The sequence below is a fragment of the Micrasema longulum genome, unplaced genomic scaffold (assembly GCF_059751315.1).
Source record: "Micrasema longulum isolate JH-2025_06_02 unplaced genomic scaffold, ASM5975131v1 h1tg001039l, whole genome shotgun sequence".
NCBI classification, from domain to species: domain Eukaryota; kingdom Metazoa; phylum Arthropoda; class Insecta; order Trichoptera; family Brachycentridae; genus Micrasema; species Micrasema longulum.
In genome coordinates this window covers 962,291-982,619 of record NW_028278227.1, presented here as the reverse complement: position 1 = coordinate 982,619, position 20,329 = coordinate 962,291, and the positions used below count along the sequence as shown (strand labels likewise).

The 20,329-nt window shown below is 30.0% G+C and overlaps 1 long non-coding RNA gene across 2 annotated transcripts; it reads right to left on the bottom strand.

Moving 5' to 3' along the window:
• Nucleotides 1-1,220: 1,220 nt before the first annotated feature.
• LOC148277401 (uncharacterized) lies at nt 1,221-16,084 on the bottom strand. Of its 2 annotated transcripts, XR_015823500.1 has the most exons (4): nt 15,601-16,084; nt 10,005-10,309; nt 5,383-5,556; nt 1,221-1,462 (listed from the first exon to the last, which is right to left on the bottom strand). It is a non-coding gene; the product is annotated as an uncharacterized LOC148277401 (long non-coding RNA). The 2 variants fall into 2 exon arrangements; XR_015823499.1 differs by lacking the exon at nt 1,221-1,462 and having other exon boundaries at nt 3,788-5,556.
• Nucleotides 16,085-20,329: the final 4,245 nt, after the last annotated feature.

Sequence of the window (20,329 nt, the reverse complement as noted above, 5' to 3'; positions counted from 1 at the left end):
TCGAACCACGTTTTCCTCAACTTTTTAAATTTTAGAGCAGTGGGTTATGAACGAGTCGTCGAAAAGTGCACAAATTTTCACTTAGGAAAATTAAAAGAACCCAAGCATTTCTATAAAATTTTGATTCAAAATTTTGTAAGTACTAAGATGAAATGGATTTTGATTTAGCCGGATACCGAATATCCGGATTTTTTATGTAAAATGGTTGCAGATAAACAACGAATGCATATAATTAACAACAAAAGAAAATATTTATGTGTGAAAACCGGTCAGTATTTTATTTTAATAAGTTGAGGTCTTAGATTAGGGAAGCAGTAACTTGGTACTTGGTACATAGGTAAATATGTGCCCACTACAAAGATAGTTAATTGATTTAAGTGCTTTAAAATAAACTAAAAAGACATTTTGTGTCATAATTTTATCATAAAAGAGTTATATTTCATAGTTTAATATTAAAATACCCCCGTGTCAACTGATTTAAGTGGTAAATTTGTTATAAAATAATCACAATCTATTTGAAATATTCATGGATTGGTTTATTAGAATTGTTTCCACAGAGCTAGTAAAGATCTCAATTTGCGCATGCGTGGACTTGTGAATTGTCGCAATCAATTTTTCAAAAAGTTAAGTTTTTACGGAAGCATTGGTTCCATCCAATCTATGGACGGACCGCGCATGGTAATCTTTGTCGTTTTAGAATACTATCTCTTGTCAAACTAATAATGTATTTTTTTAACATTTGTTATTTGTAAAAATACTCAACATTCATAATGGAACGCCTTACATTAAAAATATTATCGTTGATTTGTTTTAGATTTTCTTATTTAGTAGTAATATTCCAACAATTTATAACATTGTTATAATACACTTTTTTTTTCTTTTTTGATACTATACCATTTGAAATATTTTTTCTGAAAAATTAATTTAAAAGTCCTCCTCACTGGGGAAACCTGTGAAAAAATAACTAAGGGCTGTACAGGTGTTCAGAGTTATATACATATATTACATATTTCACATGTTACTAACTTTTTATTTATTTCTTCTATGTTAATTTGCTTCAGCCAGATTTCGATGTATAAAAATAATACTTAAATATGTAAAACAACTGTAAAAAAGTACGAGAATTTCGCAAATTTTATATTTGAATTTCTGTGAAAAAAAAAACATCATAGTTGATTTTTAAATATTTTTTTATTATAAATAATTTTTAAAAACCCGACATAGTTCGTTTTATGAACATATCATAGGTACAGTTATGTTATGTTTCTGATTGGATGATTATGATTGTCACTAAAATTAATGATAGTCGTGTTGATTAAAACAAGGAAAGCTTTACACCCTTTGCTAAAATTAGTAGAACATTGCCACCGACTTTTTCCAGATTTATAGCATTCTTTTTTGTAGAAAGTTCGTCCACGATACATCAGAAGAGTTCTTCCTTTTTGTGACTTGACGAATGTAACTAAAAAAAACATTCAAATTAATTGAGTACTTTTTTCAATGCGAGTTTCAATTATTTGCAAAATTAACTAAAGACATACTCGACTTAATAATCTTTGATAACACTGATCGACAGTGATTTTGTCCTACATGAACTATTTTATCTGATTCTCATGTAATAGTCTATCACCCTTTATTAAATAGTAATTTTATGTTTATGTCCCAAACCACTATATCTCGCCTCTCACAAATCGCCTCGGATAAATCTTATTTTAGGCAATAATTGGGCGACTTCACTTTGACTTTGAACTTTCCCGACAATGAATAATTGCAGGGTTTTAAGCACGCTTCGGAATGACGTATCTTGTTAATTTTCTACTTTTGGTAAAGTGAATATCTATTATCAATAGTATAATTATAAGTATCCCACTTTAACTAAATGAATTTGTGAACCACTCAAATTATGTCATAAATATTGTTTAACACTACAATGCCACGCAACGGTGTGAATAGTCCTGATAACTTTTGTTACGTGTGTGGTGAAGTGACTTAAGTATTAATATATATATATATATTATCATAATTTAAAAAAAATAAAATATTTTTCGTGGTGTAAAGTTGGAGATCAGGATAAGGTTTGGGCCCCACGTATCTATTGTTTACCATGTGTTGAGAGATTTGACAAAGATATCAGCCGTATTGAATCGCCCTACAAGAAAAAACAAAACATGCGAACATTGGGATCTGGGTACGTATTTTAATGGGAAGTTAAAATTAATCTTCAATTTTATCTACATAGTAAAATTAAGTTTTCTGGATGAAATATAGAATATGTTAACAATTTTATTTTCTAAACATGTTTAATTACCGGTTACCGACGAGGATACTTTGAATTTTCATACAAATATACACACTTTCGTACATAAATATCGATATTAGTTTATACCGTCTCAGTCTATACCGATGAAGATAGCCGTTCATAATCGCGGCCCTGCAAAGAGACAAGCCAGCAATAGAGAATACAGGCGCAATCGATTAAAAATATGTTACGTAAATAAATCATGATATTATCTAATTAATTACCTAATAATTACCTTCATACTTAACTAAATTACATAATTCATTTAAAAAAAAAAATCGGATCCGTTTATTATTCGAGCATCATGAACGGGAAAAATATGAAAAGTAGATTTGAAATAAGCAGGAAAAAACTATAATAATCACCTTCTTTAGTTCATGTAAAATTAAAAACGTTTAATTCTATCCATCAGTGTAATCGTCAAGCTGCTATAAATGTCACGACTTACAACCAGATACGCACGATTTTTGACGATCGTATCATCATTTTTCTATTCGCAACCAGTGGTGTTTAGGGCAGAGCATTGGTACTTCAACCTAGGAAAATGGTGTTAAAAAATGCTATCAACACCGTTTTCCTAGGAAACCACTCTCTAGTCACCGTTACGACGGCTGTCCACCGCATCACCGTTCACTACGGTCGTTAAGATACGGGCACCGCTGTCCTTGGAAACCCTAGCTTTAGAGTGAGATGGATATATGACGAACGAACGAACTTACGAAACGAAATTGTGACAGAATAAGCCTGCAGATATGCTTGAAATTTGACATTTGTCACGTGACGGCGACAAATATCGAGTGTGTTTGTAGACACCTTTACAAAAAATCATCGTTTGTAATTTAGATTAATTTATAAATCAGTATTTTTCAATCTTTTTGAATACGTAACCCCCGGTAGGAAAATATTTTTATGTTTTTACCCCCCTCCCCTCTCTAGGATTGCTAGTTTTTCATCCCTTGCTTTTCACTGTTGCCTTATTTGTGGCTGCGACCTCCCAAGCAAGGTTTCACAACTCCCCAGCGAGTCGCGACCCACAGGTTGAAAAACACCGCTATAAATAATAATTTAAACACATGTACCTTATTTTTTTTTTAAATTAAGGAAATAAAAATGAGGGATTCTGTGGATATCCGGAATGTTTTAAAATAAACAATTTTTTTACGTAAGTACCCAAAACTCTTATAAATGTTTTGGTTTTAAACCATATGCTAAAAATACCACAATAAAAATAAATTAATGTGTTTAAGGCTGTTATTTGATAAATGTACTATTTTACTATTTTAAAACGATCATAAAAGGCTTAATTTCACCTATGTAGAGTTTAAGAAAAATACTTTAAAATTGGTTTAATTTAAAATGCTTGCACTTCTTTTTAAAAACCAACATTTAAGTTTTTTCTTGGATAACTTTCTTTTTCAATCCATCATTCTTTCAATCATTAGTATTTTTTTTACTAAAATATACTTATTGTTTTTATATGAGCATGTACCTAAGTTTAGATGAAATTTCAAGAAGCGTAATCTCCCGGTCGAAAAGTAATTATATTTTAGTTAAACAAAACTTTTGAATATATTTTTTGTAAGAAATACCTTAAAACATTGTTTTTATTACGTTTATTTACTGTATTTTTTGAATAGCGCGAGTTTGAAAAAAATATGTTTTGAAATTTCGAAATTGTATGATTTCGTTATTTTTTTTTTGTATCTTTCAAAGTTTACTTTGGCTCATTTTTTTGTTGCATATAGGTATATATTGAATACTTTTTACACATGCACACATGGGTCGATCAAAAGATTGATGAACCGAGGAACAGTGCACCGTTGAAAATATGCAGAATGGAAAATGTTACACACAGCGTTAAGTGATGCAAATATGCCCATGGCATATCATAAGTTCTTCTTAAAGAGGTTCTCCGTTTCTGCTGAAAGATCCTGTCAATTCTTAACAACATCACCCACCAGTTTTAGTAACTATCAGTAAATCAATAAAAACACACTTTTGAATCAAAGATATATTTAAAACATTTAAGTTTATTAGTGAAAATTCTTGGTGGAAGTTCATTGTAATTTATTATAGAAATAAAAGACGATTGATACTTAAATGGAGAAAAAAATGGATATAACCTCTGACGTCCTCTGGTATACAAATGTGGACTTCTGGTTTTCAATTTTATCTAGTGTATGTTTTAACCGCAAAAGCAACACATAGGCCCTTTTCACACATGCCACGCCAATGCACCCGGCCCTGTAATTTTTACCGGGTACATCCTACAAACGCAAACAAAATGTGTCACCTTTTGTAGGGTGAACCCGGAAAATTACCGGGCCGGGTGGATTTGCGTGGCATGTGTGAAAAGAGCCATATAATTATTTATAAGAATGGTTATAGTTTCTGTCAAAAATTTTCGAGTGTGAATTACTTAAATAGAAAGATAAATAAATAAATTTCATTATTATTTAAAGCATTAACTTTGTGGTCAAACATTTTACTATATGTTATCAAATATTTGGATGCTTATTCAAATGCATGTGTTGTTTTTATATTTTTGTGCAACTATGGTGAAGACGGGTGCGTCTCGAAACCGGTAGATATAGAAACGTCGGTAAGTAGTTATATACAAATATTTAATAACATTTAGTAAATAAATTTTGTTTTTAGAAAAAAAAAATAGATGAACCTATAAAAGATGCATCATTATCAAATTGGTTGTCATAATATCAATTTAAATGTTTTATTTACTACCCTTATCATTTATACAGTAAAAACTAGTTTTTCTGGTGGCTAGATTTGTCTCAGGTCTATACAGATTAAATATTACTGTCTTTTGTTTCTATAAGTACATAATATTTCATCATCCCTAGACATCAAATAATTAATCTTTTATAATTTAAACTTTTTTAAGAGTTTCTACATTTATTTAAAAAAACTAATTAATAAACAATAATGATATGATAAACGATGGAGATCGAAAACAAAAAAAGAAACAGTCAGTTCAACAAATCACATTTAGAAAAGAACATTTATCTACCAACATGATCGGACCCCAGATGCACAGGTAAGATAATATTAGTGGTTGTGTTTACCGTTGATTGCGGTAATATATCGTTTTACCGACACTACATTTGCCTTACACCCCCTTTGGTAGTGGGTAGAACATTTCCAACGGCACCTTCCCTTTTGTGTCTGACTTATTCTGTAGAATGTTCTTCCTTGATATTTAATAAGCGGTCGTCCTTTTCGCGAGAGTACAAACTCAACTAAAAAAATAACATTTTAATTAATTATATACCTCACAGTACAGAGGTTCGTTCGTTGGGCTACAATTCGTGAGATTGATTAGTTGGAATAATTTGAAGATAATAAATTGAACATGAAAGTGGCCGAAGCAAAATTTTTTTTTTTTTTTTTTGTTAAGAAATACAAGCATTTTAAATCACATACATTTTTGTGACATTTTCCTTTATTTCTACGCAAAATTATTCCTTCGGTAATACTTAAAATTTTTTTTTTAAATATTAACTAACTGTATTACAAAATAAAGCCTTTAGAATCATTTTGAAAAAAAAACAGATACACGAGGGTAAAGTCGATGGTAAATGAAATGAAATTATTAACATATATACAAAGAATATTTTACAATACAATGATATTTGTTCATAAAATTATAAATTATAAACTCTAAAAAAACAGAAGTTTGGAAAAAAATTGATCGGAACCAGCATGAACACGATCACAATACTAGAGAAAAGAACAAAATTAGACTTCCATTTAGGAAAAAGGCAAAGTCACAAAATTCAATTTTATTTCAAGCAATTAAAAAGTATTACGAAATGGAAAAAAAATATTTATGAAGAAAAAAACATATCAAAATTTAAAATAATGGTCAAGACATATGTGATAAACAATTTATAAATTAAATATATTTGCAATGTTATTATTAGAACACACATAACAATATGTATGATATGTGTGCCCTACTTTAAGATTTAAATAAAAAAAATAAAAATAATTTTTTTTAGTTGAAACCTTTTTTTATAGAATTGTGTTCTACTTTTTTTTAAAAAGAAGGTAATTCTGGTTATAATATTTAATTTATATCAATATCTTATTTGCGTTTTTATGACCTTCATACCTGCCTTTACCGGTAGCGAGAGATTCACGAGTCTAATGAGGAAAAAAAATTTTTAAAAAATCGGACACCATCATCATCATTTCCTTTCCGCACCTAATGTTGTATAGGGCACTGCATTGGTAACCAATCGCAGCATATCTTGATCATTTTTGTTGCATGAAGGTAAGATGATCAGTCTTACGCTTCAGGTACCAGTCCAGGGACTATGAAATATTATAGTGTGAGTACACTCTTCGAAATAAATATTTCATATCAACCATGTTGGGAATCGAACCCGATACCTGTTGCATGGTAGGCAAACGCGCTGACTATTACACCACGAGGCCCACAAGGAAACGGGCAAAAATGGACACAACCTATGTTAACACCTACTACAAAATAGATGGAGTAAAATAAACATACATGTTTGTCTGCCTTAGCCCGGGTCTTCTCCTACTAGGCATTACTTCATAATAAATATTTTTAAATGAAGAAAATAATAAATAAAAAAAATATTAAAAAAGTTATTTACTAATACAGTGGTGTAGCAAAATTAAGATCGTGTGCCTAAAATTTGTAATTGAATTCTTTAATAATTCTATAATTCAATTTAATAATTAATTTTGCGAATAAAAATAAAATATTTTAAAAATAAATAACAATAACAACTGTTATAAAAGGGTGTTTCCGCGAATTGAGAATAACGTCAAATATTAAATATAAATTTAAAGCGGATTTTCAAATCATGGTTTAATTTATACTTTTCGAGTTTAAAAATGAGCATATACAAAATGACTCGCAGTCGGCATTACGTCATTTTGACGTCACGCGTTATGACCACTGACTGCGTTTCTAATAAAAAGTGCGTGCAAGTTGGGCGCTAAAACGTCATTCGTGCCGTTTTTCCCACAGGGCGCAAAACGTCTCGTTTACGGGTAATTTAAAATACGCATAATTTAAACCCTTGTAGAAGGTTTATCCGACGTCGCACGAAAAAAATATTGATACCGTTACCATCGTTTTTTTTTTCTTGTTTAAAAATAAAAATAATAAAAAAAAAAGAAAATTACCTATTATGAAGACAGAAAAATTCAAGGAAAATATATTGGATATTTATGAAATGAAACAATTAATTGGGTGAGTAGGTAATATTTACTTTCATTAAATATACAAAAAATATTTAGTATAAAAGTTATATGAGTAAAACAAGAATAAGCAAATTATATTATAATGAGTACCTATTACCTATCTATATAGTTTTTATTCTGAGTGTAAAAAAATAATACAGGATAATAGGTTTACGTACTTAACTTACAACAACAATTAATAGTAAATATAACTGTTATATATATATTCTAAGGTTATTACTCAATGGATGTAAATACAGTAGAACTACGTTTATTCGAACTCCAGTCATCCGGATTGCCAAATATCCGGATCGTTATCAGGAAATAAAAAATAAAGGCGATGTTGTCGCTGCTCTTAAACGAGTTTTTTGTCAAAGCAATTAACTATGCGTACAAATATTGCACAAAACAAAAAAATATTTATCTTATTTTTTGTTTTGTACACCTAAATTACCTAAATTATGCTGTTATGGTATTTGTTACAATCAATATAGTGTAAAGTATCCGCAAACCAAGTTTTGTAATATTTTTATTGAAAATAAACGTAAAAATGCAATTTTTTAATAAAAAATTATAAAAGCGCCATCTATATAATAAGTTTTATATTTTACGCCAATAATAAGTTTTATATTTTACGTTAAGAATCACCTTAAGTAAATTTTTAATGTGATACCAAGTGGCTGCATTATTTTAAAAGCAATAAAATTTTGAAAGTAAATTTTGCGTTCTCTTTCAAAACATTGCCTTTATATAATCACCATCCTCATACCCTTTCCGCACCTAATGGTGCATAGGGCAATGCATTGGTACAACAATCGCAGCGTATTTAGATATTTTTTGTTACATGAAGGCAAGATGATCAGTCTTACGCTTCAGATTTAGTCCAGACTCTATGAAGTATTCCAGAGATTTTACACTTTTTGAAACACCATTTAAGATCAATATTTTAAGTAAATCATGTGGGAATCGAACCCGAGACCTTTCGCATGGTAGGCAAACGCACTGACCATTACACTACGAGGCGGACATAAATTATAATAATTTTATAATGTTTTATGAAAGTATACACATTTACAGGGCTTATGACCTGTCATTGGCTGTCAACAGGGCAAAATGGCGAATGTTATACAGTGCGTAAAGCAGCCACTTAAACCAGCCGATGACAGGTCATAAGCCCTGTTAACGTCTAGGCTTCTAAAGCAATGCCCATCTCAATAAATGTTTTCCCTCTCTGTTGCGATAGGGAGTGAAATCGTCTACAAACATTTGGATATACACAAAATATTGTTGATTCAACTGGTACAAAAGAAGCGTAAAAATTTAAAAGCATTTTAAGGCGATAAATAATTTATCTTGATAAAAAATATTATTAATATCAAAATTATTTTTTTTTTGCTTTACAAAAGTCAACAGGTGGAAGAGTTGAGGAAATGTGGATGTTTTAACAAGGTGAATGGTTAATGTTACACAGTGTGTAATGTGGCCACTTAGACTCGGGCAAAGACTCTCATTTTTAATCGCTCTAAAACTGTTTAATGCATTTCATCAGATCGATTGAACGTAGTTATGCAGAAAGCAGCCAGTCCACAATTTAAAAAAAATACTAATGTTATCGGGTGCAGTAGGGTCAATTGTATGTTCTGCTAAAAAACAGCCAGATCGCGTTCTTACAAAAAGCGGTATAAATCACCTTCTGAAAATGGTGTCGATCACAAAAACGGCATTGCTCAATTTGCGGAAAACACCGACAGCACTAGAAAAGTCTTACGGTACCTACTTTAAAAATCATTATAACTGGTCAAATACGTAATAAGATTCTTGTTTGCAATATAAATGAACTAATATTTTCATTGTTTATCATTTGTCAAATTCAAAAATATTCCAACTGTTGTGTGGATTTGATTATTCACTATTTTCCCAAATGCGCTATTACCTCAGTTTCACTTTTCGATGACTGGCTGCTTTCAGCGAAACTGCGTTCAATTATTTGAATTTGTTACGATTTAAATTTTTGTTGAAATAATGGATAAAAAAGCTGATTTAAATAGCTTATTTTTAAAATGAATAGCATATACATAAATAATTATTTTCTTATTTTTATTGACAAAAAAAAAATTGTTCTAACATTAGCACTTACTTTTTAATTTTGATATCTATCGTATTCTTCCAGTGGGCATTTATTTAAATTTAATATAAAATGTATACTTTATTTAAATTTAATATGAAATCCCACACAGGCCATGCCTTTGTGGGATTTTTTGTGTTTATGTAACAGTTTTTTTTGTTTTTGAAACATGTATATCTTTTGTAAAATTCAAAGAAAAATTTATAATAAAATTTAAAAAAAAAACAATTAAAAACCACCCAATTACATGTAAAAATCCCTGTAAATGCTTAGTTTTCTATATCCTTCTAAAAAAAATCCGTCTTTGTTGCAATAAATTTTAATAATACATACATCGTTTACCTAATTAATTACTATCACCGTCACCCGCCAAGGCCATGGTGCATAGGGCTCCTCCTTTCTCGCTTACGATGATTTTATGTATTGCCCATCGGGGGTTATGACATATTTATTAGGTGGATGATCATGCACCCCGATGACTTCGCTGATAGCATCGTCCACAACGCGAATGAAGGCTCTGCAACCCTTGTGTTTGTGGGTTGAACATCCCCAGCGTTCCGTTCCTCTGCTTAACGTACATTGGTTATAATAAGTATAGCTTTGTAACATTAGCAAACGTTTTCCCCTTTGAGAGCGAATAAAAGTTCCTGTAATGAAAATAATTATCGTTAGTAAAAATTCGATTTGATATAATAGCAAATCTTTTTGTTAGGAAAAACATATACAGGGTGTTCATTAAACCCTGTCACATCCGAACCTACGATGATCAGTATGAGCAAGAAGACATATTGGCACATTAAAATATTTTTTTAGAACAAACAAAATTTAAAAAAATTAAAATATAAAAAAAAGCAAATGGTTGTTTACTTCTGCAGGGGTGAAGCGAGGGGGAAGGGGGGAGTCTGATACTGCGCCGCGCTACCCTTATTTTTCCCCTGCAGAAGTAAGCAACCATTTGTTTTTTTTTTTTATTTTTTTTTTTATCTTTATTCTAAATATTTTTTTAAATATGCTAATATGTCTTCTTGCCCATACTGATCATCGTGGTTTCGGATGTGACAGAGTTTAAAGAACATCCTGTATACATTACTAACGTTCTTATTATTGTATTTCATATTTTTTATTTTAAACAGACAGAAAAACAACAACAAAAACATGTTTTATTTTCACTAACCCGTCCAGTTGTAAACATTTCGGAGGCTCTGCAGTACCTAGGCAGCAATATTGTCCATATGCGTTGTTATACTGAAGATGACCCTTGACTTTGATTTGTTAATATGAAGTTGCTGAAACCTTGGTTAACGCTTAAATCTCCTCGAAAACGAGGGTGGAGAAATTGACATGTTTTGTTTTTCATAGTCAGATTTGAGAGTAAAAATAGATTAAATGGATTAAGAATAATTAATTGTATTTTCAAAATCAATACGGATATTGTGGAAAAAAAATTATATATAATTTTTAAAAAGAAATAACAAAAAATATGTCACTAGAAAAACGCGACATGTTTGGCATTGATAGTTGTGACGTCAAGATTCGTGACGATGTTCTATAAAAATGTTAACGGTTAGGAACAATGTTGAAAATAAACATGAATCGTGACGTATTAGGGGCGTTTCCAATGCAATGACAGTTTTTGCGGGAATTCAATGAAAAATGAAAAAAAAAATATTTTAATGTTACTAACATGTAGCAAAAAAGTTTTTTTCACTCGACAGTATTTTATAGATCCTTATTGCTTAATTTTTTTTTTTTTAAACCTGATATTTCCCTATTCTTGTGGTTGTACAATCAAAATAATTTAAACTATTCGAATGCTGTAAAAATCACCGAATTTTTCTATTTTGTTTACCTATACACTTCAATAATACCTACTGAGTACTTTTTTTTCCTAAACGTGTTATAATTTTTCAAAAACATTTAACTATGTATTTAACCTACTTGTATGGAGTATTTTATCTTTATATCTATTTTTATAGTCATATTATTCATATAATGTCATTTGACATATTTTTATTACTTTTAATTGTTCTTTATTAGATACTTACCTACATATATATAATATCAAAACACTCTTTGATTTTAATTACATGCATGTCATGTTAAAGTCCTCTGGGCGTAGTTATATAGATTTTTAAAAATATAAAATAAATATTTGCGCTCTTATGATTTACTCCAACATTTCAATTTTGAGGCCACCACAAACGAGTTGTAAATAACTCACTATTAGAAAATGAGAATTAAGTTGGGACAGACTGGATAGATAATAAATATATCATATTTTCTAAAAAAACTTCAATTAAAACTGTTAACAAAGATAGCTGCAAGAAAATGAATACAACTATTAACTCCCTTATACATGATTATGAAATTATGAAGTTCAGTGCTACGGGAAATTGAATGTTTTTTTTTTCTTACGAACGGTAAAAGTGAGAGCATTTAATTGTAAGGTGAAGTATTTCGAAAATGTATGAAGATTAATTTCATAAAACTGAACTACGTCGCAAGTTCACTCGGATAAACCAGTGGTCGAGTGTTATGATAGATTTCCGGTTTCCGTGAAGCTAACCTACCAATCACCAGAATTCTCGGCGAATTTCAAAATTACAAAACTTTAAAAAAATCATAGGGCTGACAATGCGATACATAAAAATATTTCTGCTTCAAGATTATGGCGTTGAAAACTGAAAAATGGGCACTAAAATAACAGATGTTCGATACTCTGTGAAGAAATATCATCGCATGGACAATAGTCATCATTCCTTAATTTAAACCTATATTTATTTTATTTATTAGTGTATACACGGCACAAATGACTTTTATAAACATAAACATAAATTCAATTAACATACAGTGTTCTATTACAAAATTATAAGTAACTTCTCATAGCTCAGTGTCCGATAAAAAATTGGGTCGTTTCAAAAGTACTTTGGTGATGACGACGGAGGTTTGCTGGATATATTGTTGAAGCAGAATGCAGGAAAGATGGAATATCCTTAACAGATATCCACACTGTAGTTAAAAGTAGTTATCACGCGCCATTGTTCTTGGACTTTGCAACAATGGTGATTGGACCCAAACCTTGGATTAAAGGTAATAAACCAAAATCAGTGATCGAACATCCCATTTCCAAGACAAACAAAAACGATTTTTTATGAGTACCTTAGCCTTGTACATGACACATAAGGCTACATACAGGAGTCCAAATATTATTTTTTTTAATTAAAAAAACATAAAAATATTTGAAAAAAAATATTGGCTTAGTTTGATAGTCTTGTTGCTCGTGGCATTTCCTCTGGTCCATCGCACGCGCCGCACGTGGCGCCCCCGCACCGTTTTAACTATAATGTGAGTTCCTTCTGATCGATGTAGTGTGATCTAGTGTGTAAGGTTCCCCTACAGTCTATTAACAAATCATGATCTTTTGGTGACTCGTATAAAGAGCGAATACCGATAACATAACAACCGATCTAAACAGAGAAGAAGAAGAAGCTTTCTGCCTATTTTTTGGACTTCTACGTGTCTACAATTTACACTGAAGCCTATACTTGACTATTTCAAAACACGAGCGTATAAGATCACTATCTGCTGATTTTTTTTATACCTACACGAAGGGCCAACCCTTTTTTAGAGGTGAAGAAAAATTACAGAAGAGGCAGTGCCTATTGTGTTTTTAAATTCAGGTATTAAGCTTTTGTTACTCTTTTAGGAATCCCATACCTAAGCACCTAAGAATTTAAGCTTTGCCAAAAAGAGGACGGGTGTTCGCTATTATTTATTGATGAAATTTTTTAATATAGAAATATATTATTAAAATTCAATCATCAAATGATTTTTATTAGTGTTAAGTACCTATAAAATAAAATTCTACACTTACTTCATTTCATTTTATGTATACACTGTCTGACCAACTGATGACAATCTGATAAAAACAGTATTTTTTTAAACTGTATTTTAAATTTTGTAAAAAATCTTGAAATGCATGTTTTTTCTGAACAGATTCTTAATAATAATAGTTAGTTTGTTTTTTTTAATATTTGGTGATGTTTTTTATTACTTTTAGTAACTATTGTTTTTTCTTTTTCCTTAAAAAAAGAAATAATGATTTCGATAAAATTATAAATAAAGTTATCAATGAAACTTATACTAAAATAATAAAAAAGTAAAACTAAACCAAGAAGTTTCATTGATAACTTTATTTATATTTTTTTCAAAATCATTAACTATGGAGTTTTATCAAGAAATATCAACAAAAAACATCAAAAAATAAATCTATTTAATTAAAAACCTTTAATTTTTAAAGATTGAATAATAATAATCGAGTGTTTTGAGTATGAAGATAAGATGTATGAATGGAAAATAAGTGAGAAACGAGAGATAAAAACATGAGGAATTCAAAATCTCAACCTACCCTTCGGAGAAATTGAGTGATGATACAAATTATCATTAGATGCAAAACTTTATTATTTATTTAGTAAATTATTTATTAACAAATAACTTACTCATTTACATCTATTGGTACGCAAGTCCCAACTCCATGGGAATAAACTACAGCGTTAAATTGGGATGAATAATTATATAGTACAAGAAAACATTATTAAAGTAACACAGAACATCAACATAGAAAGAACAAACAAAGACAAACATTTGACAAACATGAAATAACCATTCCTTGAAAATTGAAATTGTTTTTGAGAGCGTAATACAATATTCCAAAATATAAAGCATTCTCGGTGTGATAAACAATAGGTGACTCTGAGCAAAGGTCGCGCAGGTTTGGGGTATTACATAATTTATATTCTGTGAAGACCTTGTACAATCATCACTATAGGAAAACAAACATTGAAAGTAAACAAAGCCTTTATTATTATTAAGTATTATGGATTTCTTATATGGAACATCGCACAAATGTGTTGTATAATTCCAAACCCCTCTATAATTCAATATGTTAAAAAAATGTTTGAATGTAAATTTAAGGATAATAAGATATACTTAAAATTTATCTGGATAATTTGTTTTAAACTCTACTAGGAATTTTTTTTTTTTTAAAAAGGTTTATGTTACATGACAAAACCTTCTACAAATAGAAATGTTTTTTGAGATTTCTGGATATTCTTGAAAATCCATTATAGATGGATTTGGACGTGAACGACTCAAATATTAAATAACATATTAAAATAACACAGTGGGCCTTTGATATTAAATTTATAAGCTAAATAAGTCAGTCACAATGAGTTTTATTTATTGATATTAGCAATTGATAAAAAAATCCCTAAGGTAAGGTACAATCCATTTGAATATTCAATAATCTTTATTAATGTGTTAGTGCCTGTCTGTGAAACAAGTAAACACACAAATTTTATTTGTCTTAGAACCCAAATTAGATTATTTTAAATGAGTAAAGGGTTTTAATTGAAGATTTGATCATCTGTACTTCAAATTAAAAATTTAACCTATATAAACACTTGTTTCGTACAAATCATTTTTTGTTTTTGTTAACAAACATGTTTAATATAATATGTATTATACAAACTGAATAGTATCCTAAACACATTATTTCTCAAAGTTTCCATTTTATAAACAGGTTGGTATGTAAATAAATAACTTTCACAATAAAAATATAAATGGCTTCAGACATGATAAATGTTAAACATTAATAATAAGTTTTATTGGATTATTAATTTGCTACTGTAAATATAAACTACTTAATAAATAATTAACTAATTCCTATTTAATTGTGGAAGATTTAAGTTACTGTTTTTATTAAAAAACAACATTATATTAAGTATTTTGCAAAAAAATGTAATCATACAATAAAACACTACAAATAAAGTCAGGATTTAAAAACAATTATCATATTTTATCTCACCACAAGTAAGAAATCAAGAGTTAGCAACATGCTTTGTGTAAACAAAGCATTAATAAAACCAATTTTACTTACCCCCGCTACAGCATCACTTGATGTACATAGGTATTTAGTATCCAAACACAAATAAATAAAACCCTGATTCTTCATTTGGTCATAAATCACTAACACATTTAGTGAACACTACAAATCATATAATTTTACCAAATTATGATAAGGTTTAATACATATTTTTTTATTTCTGACTACAGGTTCACGATTTCAAACATTTTACAGCATTATTTGAGTATATATTTAAAATAACACATGATACGCGGCATAAAACCATACGTAAACATATTTGTTGACAGTCACAACACAGGTTAAAACATTTAGACACAACAGTAAAACACATTAAACCGACATACACGTCCGAATGTATTCAATTGAACTAAAGAAATTCGATGCAGAAAACTAATTATTGACTCTTTAGAAGAAATGTTATGGAAATGTTCAAAATAACAAAATAATAAAGATTGATGTACAGAAATCAGTGAAACTTTGACAGCCCGCGCGTATTATTTTCTGACAGCTGCGCGGGATAGCACAGATAAAAGTTATTGTTCACAGTAAAAAGTGAACGCGTCTCTCAAGCGACGGCACCATAAACAATAAAATGCCAGTTCTAGTATATAACATGAATCATAGATGGCGATAGTAACCAATATTGAAACCATTACTGACGCGTTCTTTTTCATTTTCATATTGATTTTTAGTTTGACATACATACCTACATGTGATTTTATTAAATTGTTTTGCATCGTCATGGAATACAAAATAAAACAACGATTTTTCTTGTTTGGTTATATATTTAAACAAGCATGGTAGCAAAAAATACATAAACTAAAATAATACAATGTAAATTAATCGCAATATGAGGCACTAAATAAATCGCCGCGTCTTTGCACCGAGTTCACTCGGTAATCGTTCATTATGTATAATATTAAATATGAATCTGTTTTTATACAGGAATCTCGTATAAAGATTGAAACGAAATGTTTTTAATAAGCTTTTTAATACGAAAGTCATAAATTACCATCATGAGATTAGTGATAAACTCGTCATACCTGGAAGTATTAATATTATTCTTAACATATTACAAGAGAGACGGAGAAAGTCTAAGCATTTACAAGGCTTATGGACTTATGACTGTTTTAAGTGGCAGCTTTACACACTGTGAAACATTCACTCTTCTGCTTGCGTTTGATAAACCGAATAATAATATGTCGTAAGCCCTGTAAATGACTAGGCTTCCATATGGGGATATTTCATTCTCCATCTCGGTTGTAATACTTAATTCTTAATAACTCCCAGGGGGTGTCATTCAGTTCTTGTCTCCAAAAATTTGGACAAACTCGAAATATTGTTGACTTACATTATTTTTAGTTTATAGAAAATGTCGATACACACATTAATTTACAAATGGGTGGCCTAAATTAAAAGAAATGACAAATTTTATTTAATCAGTTTCAACGCTTCGGCGAAAATAATTTCGTGTTAAGGTATTGAGTTTTTCAATGATAAATATGCATGGCAAATTTTATATTTAAAAAATTACAAGAAATTTATTATTTCAATTTAATTCAAGTGAACAATTTCTCTCCTACTCCTATTAGGTTAGGTAAACAGAATACCAAAATATTAACATAAAAAACGTTTTAAAAAATGTAGTGGCAATCGAGTCGAAAACACTAGTCCAGAGTTCTGGTTCTATTTCACATTCAAAACTGTATTTGTCACACAGAATACAATTTACGTAAAAAAAATTACATTTCATAAAAAATATAAAGAACACAAATGTATAAAAACGTATTATTATTTTTGTTAAATAGTAAAGGACAATTATATGTATTATCCTCGAAGCACCACTGCTCTGGTTAAACCTGAGGATATTAGAGAGCTCACCCCCTACCCAATAGCCAGGTACTTTATAAATCTGGGCTCGGAGCGAAATGAGAACACTTGCCCTCCACACAGTAGTCAGGTTCTTTATAGACCTGGAAACCGAGAACATTTTTAAGGTCCGTACCGTCCGGTACCTTCACAATAAATCCACACAGGTCGCAGTGACGTCAGGAGCTTATTCATTATACATATGTAGCACTGACCCCCCTTTTCAGAATAAGAATAAATTACAACCTGTTTATTTATATAAAAAAAACACGAACAGAGAGGATAAAGAAACTTTTTAAGAGCAGAAGTCTGGAGATTCATAGCGCCTATGACCTGTAGCTAAATCACGAATTACAATCGACGTGCTTAAAAACATGCTAAGAATTTGAGCGATCTCAATTAATATTAATGAACATGCTTAAGCTATCGCAGTCATAAGTCGACGCGTGTGTAATCTCTAAGTCATCGCTCGTGTCGGTGTGTTTTTTGTTTTCCTCGCAAATAAATACAGTTCACTGGCGAGAAATCGGAGTTAACTATAAAAAATTATACAATATATTTAATTTGCAAAATAGTAAAGAGTATCTAATACAAAAAAGGTTTTTTTTTCTTTGCATATGTTGCTTTAATAAGGATTTTGAATGTCGGGTTAGTAATAAATTACATAAACAAAGAATTAAGAACAAACAAAAAAAAACAGAGTTTTAAATAAATATATTTATACAACAATATTTTGAGTTTGTCTAAATTTTTGTAGACAAGGACTGGATTCAACTCCCTAGGGAGCTGTTTATATTAACATACTACAACAGAGATGAAGAACATTTAAGAGAAGGTAATATAGAAGTCTAGGCATCTACAGGGCTTATGACCTGTCAATGGCTGGTTTAAGTGGCCACTTTACACACTGTGTAACATTCACCATTCTGCCCATATTTAAACATCTATATTCCTTCAATTCTTTCATCTGTTAATATTTGTGAAGTCAAAGAGCTGAAACCTTTATTTATGCGGGTGAGATTCATCTAAATGAATTATTTGATATATTATGTTGATAAATTACCTGATCCATGAAGAAGTAAAGAAATTGAAAAAATAACATTTTCAGGCGTCGCCTAGTATGTAGGTAAATTAGTAATTTATATATATTGATATTTATAATAAATTATTCTATGTTTAATACATGTCAGTCTTAATAAACTTTATTTCGATTGCAGTAACGTAAACGTAAGCTATACTATTTAATTTTTTTTATTATTAAATTCTTTACAGAAAAGCCGACAGGACAAGTAAACTTAAAGTTAAAATATTTTTATTTAACTAAGTTAAACTTCATTTAAATCGCATAGCATTATATCTTTAAACATCACTTGAAAAAAAGTTAATGTTTGAAAATAACAAGTGTTTTTTAAGCTTGATACAACTTTAAATTAAAAAAAACAATGCAAATATTTGTTTATTGTGTTCGAAAAACGAAAATTCACATTTATTTTAGAGCGTTCAGTCGGTCCATATTTTGGCACTTGTTAACAAATCCGGCGTTACGTTCGAAGTGGTGCGTGTTATGTTGGCTTTCAATGCTTCAAGAGTATTAATTTGTTTCTATAGACAACGGATTTAACTTAGCCTCAAAGGAAATAATTTAATAGCGTCAAATCACAGGGTCAAGGAGGTCAAGAATTAACAGGACCATTTCTGAAAATAATGTAGCGAACTTATTACGCAGTAAATGCATAGATTTACGAATAGCCTCTATGCGTGTGGTGAATTGAACAGTGATTTTTATTTTTATTAATATCCCTACAGAGATGAGGTAGAATTTTTTCAAATTCAGGATTATGGATATTCGAGCGTTTACAGGGCTTATAACCTGTCATTGGCTGGGTTAAGTGGCCACTTTACGTACTACAACATTCCCCATTCCGCTTATTAGCGAATATCGACACAGGTAACATTTTTGATTTTTTGTATATATGTTATTAAATGAGAAACCATTCACAAGCGAGTTGGAGCGCCATCTATGTATTGATATTGAAGTTAAGTATTTTTAATTAGCATATTACTTTATTTTTTATGTATTTAAGACTCTTCCGAGTTAAATTAAGTACTAGTAATCGCCTGCAGATGACTCTGCAATTTATTTTTACTTATATTTTTGACCAGATCTTATTACACAACATACACGTACCAAAAATAATGTTGAGTGATTTTTATTGTTAATTTCCACAATTTGCAAGCATTGTTCGAGAATAAGGAGTCATTAATTTGAGTATTGTTTATTATTACATAAGTTTGACAACAGACAATATCCTCAGCGTTTTTATTTTATTTTTAATGATAATGAAATATCAAACTAAGCAAAAAAAATGCATCGTATTATCACCGTTATGATTTTTAAAAGTTTTGTTATTTTGAAATTACACCGCCCGTGACATGAGGAGTCAAAGTCTGTGAGTTTTTCTGACCTTTAAAAAGAGAACCGCGTACCTTTGAAATCTTGCTAAACACATGAAACCTGAAATCTATCACAATTCATAATTGATTGGCTATTCTAAACACGTGCTCATCAGAATCTGTTTCAAAGTAGATAGTTCGTTTTTGTTAAAACGTATTTTTTTTATTTTTTTCATACATTTTCCTGTAGCACTAAAACTTCTCATTGAAACACCCGTTGGGTACATACGATAGTTTATGCAGCTGCCATCGATTTGTCTGCAACCATTATTTGAAAGTGTAAAACCGTAGAATTAAGAATAGCCCAGAAACCGCATACGCACATCGAACAGAAGGCAACTCAACTACTCATAAATGAGTAGGTTTACGTTTTGATCAATTAGTTTCATTGTAGACGTCGCTCAGTACGCAACTCCTG